Raw genomic sequence first — 4,043 nt, 5'->3', positions numbered from 1 at the left:
TATATATATATATATATATATATATATATTGAATATATATATATATATGTTATAATTAACAAATTATATATATGATTTTCTATTGATGTGATAAAACACCATGAAGAAGGCAAATTATAAGACAGGGTGCTTATCTCAGGCTTATAGTTTAAGTATATAAAGCCCCTTATATTCATAGTGAGGAGCATGGCAATAGACAAGCTGTTGGAGGAGAACATGAGATCTCAGATTTGATCAATAAGTAGGAGACAACTAGAGCAAGCAAACAGTGGCATGGGCTTTTGAAATGCCAAAGCCCTCTCCCAGTGACACACCTCTTCCAATACAGCGAAACCTCTGATTCTTTTCAAAGTTTCTGTACCAAATGGGGATAAAGTATTGAAATATATGAGCCTTTTCAGTTTCATGAAATCCCTTTAAGAAAAAAAAAAAACTTCACCTCAATGCCTCAGACATTGGTATTCTATTTAGGAACTTCCTCCTGTGCCAATGTATTCAAGGTTATTTCCCACTTTCTCTTCTATTAGTTTCATTGAGACTGGTTTACATTTGGACTTGTTCTCATTCACGGTAATAAATATGGATTTATTTGCATTCTTCCACATGCACCCATCCAGTTAGACCAGCACAATTTATGGGAGATACTCTCCAAGTTCCATTGTAAGCTTTTGGCTTTGCTGTCAAAAATTAAGTTACCATAGATGTATGGATTTCTTTCTGGGTCTTTGATTCTATTCCATTGATCTACTTGACTGTTTCTATACAAATACCATGCAGTTTATTTATTAATATTTCGCTGAAGTAAAGCTTTAGATCAAGTATGGTGTTACCTCCCAAAATTCTCTTACTGATCAAGATTCTTTTGGCTAACTTGGGTCTTTTGTTTGTTTTGCCATATAAAGCTGAAAATTGTTCTTTCAAGCTCTCTGAAGAATTGTCTTGGCATTTTGATGGAGATTCCATTGAATCTGTAGAGTGCATTTGGTAAGATAAACAATTTTCACTACATTGATCCTACTAATTCTGATATTGTCAAATTCTTTCTTCAGTGACTTGAAGTTCTTGTCATATAAGTCTCTCATTTACTTTGTTAGAATTACACCAAGGTATTTTATCCAATTCATGGTTACTATAAGAGATATTGTTATCCTAACGCCATTCTTGGCACATTTATCACTTTTGTAGAGAAAGGTTACTTAATTATTGAGTTCATTTTATATCCTGCCACTTAGCTGAAGCTGTTTATCAGCTGTAGGAGTAATCTGGTAGAACTTTTGTAGTCACTTTTGCACACTATCATATAATCTGCAAATAGTGATTTGGTAAGGCAGAGGCCACTGTCAATAGTACAAAATAGCAGCCTATAAATGGGAAAAGCTCTTCACTAACCTTATATCAGACAGAGGACTAATATCCAAAATGTATAATAATTCAAGGCAATAAAATCCAAAATGTAATTAAGCCAATAAAAATAAAATGGGTACACAGCTAAACAGAGAATTCTCAACAGAGAAATCTCGAATGGCCGAGAATCACTTAAAGAAGTGTTCAAAATCCTTAGTCATCAGGGAATTACATATAAAATGATACTAAGGCTCCACCTTACAACCAATAAGAATGGTTACTAAAACAACAATACATGCTGGTGAGAATGTGGAAAAAGAGGAACACTCCTCAATTGCTGATGGGATTGCAAACCGGTACAACCACTCAGGAAATCAATATGGTGGTTCCTCAGAAAGTTAGAAATAGTTCTACCTGAAGATCCAGATATACTTCTTCTCGGCATATACCCTTAAGATGCTCCACCATACCTCAAGGACCACCTATGAAAGTTTTGACCCAAAATTGGTCCTGCCTAAAATAAATACAGGGACAAACATGGAGCAGAGACTTGATGAATAGTCCACCAGAAATCAACTCTACTTGAGACCCATCCAACTGGCAAGCACCAATCTCTCATGCAATTAATGATGCTTTGTTGTGCTTGCAGACAAGAACCTAGCATCACTGCCCTATGAGAGGTTATACATAGTAAACAGTAGAGATAAATACAGAGATCCACAGACAAACATTGGATAGGGGCAAGGAATGACTATGGAAAAGTTAGGGGAAGAATTAAAGGCTCCCAAGAACATGGCAAATGCACAAGAAAACAAACAATGTCAAAGAACCTAGACCCCTGAGAACTCCCAGGGACTAAGCCACAAACCAAAGAGTATGCAGAGACTGGTTCAAATCTCCTGGCACATAGGTAGCAGAGGAAAGTCTTGTCTAGCCTCAGTGGTAGAAGATTCACTTAATATTACAGAGACTTAATGCAACAGGGTTTGGAGATATGGAGGAGGCTGTTCTCTCAGAGGTGGATGGAATAGGTAAGGGAGAGGAACTCAAAGAGGGGGACCATGAGGGAGGCATCATTGGGGATGTAAATAAATAAGTAAGCCTATGCTTCTCTCTTGTTTCTCTCTCTCTCTCTCTCTCTCTCTCTCTCTCTCTCTCTCTCTCTCTCTCTCTCTCTCCCTCCCCCCCCTCTCTCTCTTGCTCTCCCCCAACCCTTAACTCTATGTTTTTATTGAAACCATTTTTCATGTAATAGATTTGGATCACAGTTTTCCTTTTCTCATCACCTCTCAAATCCTACCCTTCTCAATAGCTTTCAGCTCCATGCCTTTTTCCTTTCTCTCTATAAAACAAGCAAAAAAGCATGAAAAGCAGAAAAACATACAAATAAAAATCATGATGTAGGCACCAGCACTGGGTCACCTAGGGCGCAGAGTCTGTGGACACCCCCACGGTCCCTAGAGGACTGCCCAAGTGATCTTAGGATCACTGGCGAGTGGAACACAAATTCTGCTCCAATCCAAGACAGCACTAGGGAAGCAGAGAACCGGCCTGATCAGGGGCACAAGTCCCTTCTGGTCTGCGCCAGCACTGGGTCACATAGGGCGCAGAGTCGGCTGGCACCACCACTGTCCCTAGAGGACTACACACACGATCTTAGGATCACTGGTGAATGGAACACAAAATCTACTCCAATCCAATAGTGATGGGCCTGTGACAGCAGGAACAAGGACACCAGAGCTTTTCTTAACCAGAGGCTCAGGTTCTTTTTGATAAGTTCTGGTTTACCATGGTTTTGAACAGACCAGACAGCTCCATGGTTCTCAAAGGAGATAACACTTCCATGCACTGTAACATGCCCAGGATCTTAGGACAACAGGATACCAGGATAATAAGAGCTGGGTCACACTAGTATTTGAATGTCTCAGAGGAGCTTGACTGCCAAGAACTCAGACACACCCAGAATCTCAGGTTNANAGGAGCCCACAATCAAAGAATCATAGAGAAATATGGACTTTGAGAAGTCCTGAGTCAACTCGAATTATAGGAAGGGCAGGCTCCAATCAGATATATTGAGGGCAGCAAGCACTAGAGATAAACAGATGGCAGAAGGCAAGCTTAAGAACAGAAGCAACAGAAATCAAGGTTACTTGGCACCATCAGAACCAAACTCTCCCACCATAGCAAGTCCTGGATACACCATCACATCAGAAAAGCAAGATATGGATCTAAAGTCACTTCTCATGATGATGATGGAGGGCATTAAGAAGGAAATACAGGAAATCACAGGTAAACAGATACAAGCTTTTAAAGTGGAAACACAAAAATCCCTTAGAGAGTTACAGGAAAACGCTACAAAACAGGTGATGGAATTAAAAAGAACCATCCAGGATCTAAAAACAGAAGTAGAAACAATAAAGAAAACCCAAAGGGAGACAACTCTGGAGATAGAAACCCTAGGAAAGAAATCAGGAAGCATATATGCAAGCATCAGCAACAGAATACAAGAGATGGCAGAGAGAATCTCAGGTGCAGAAGATTCCATAGGAAACATGAACACCACAATCAAAGAAAATAAAAAATGCAAAAAGATCCTAACTCAAAACATTCAGGAAATCCAGGACACAATGAGAAGACCAAACCTAAAAATAATAGGAGTAGATGAGAATGAAGATAATCATCTGAAAGGGCCAGCAAAT

The sequence above is a fragment of the Mus pahari genome, chromosome 11, assembly GCF_900095145.1.
Source record: "Mus pahari chromosome 11, PAHARI_EIJ_v1.1, whole genome shotgun sequence".
In the NCBI taxonomy this organism is placed as follows: Eukaryota; Metazoa; Chordata; class Mammalia; order Rodentia; family Muridae; genus Mus; species Mus pahari.
This window is presented reverse-complemented; position numbering follows the sequence as displayed.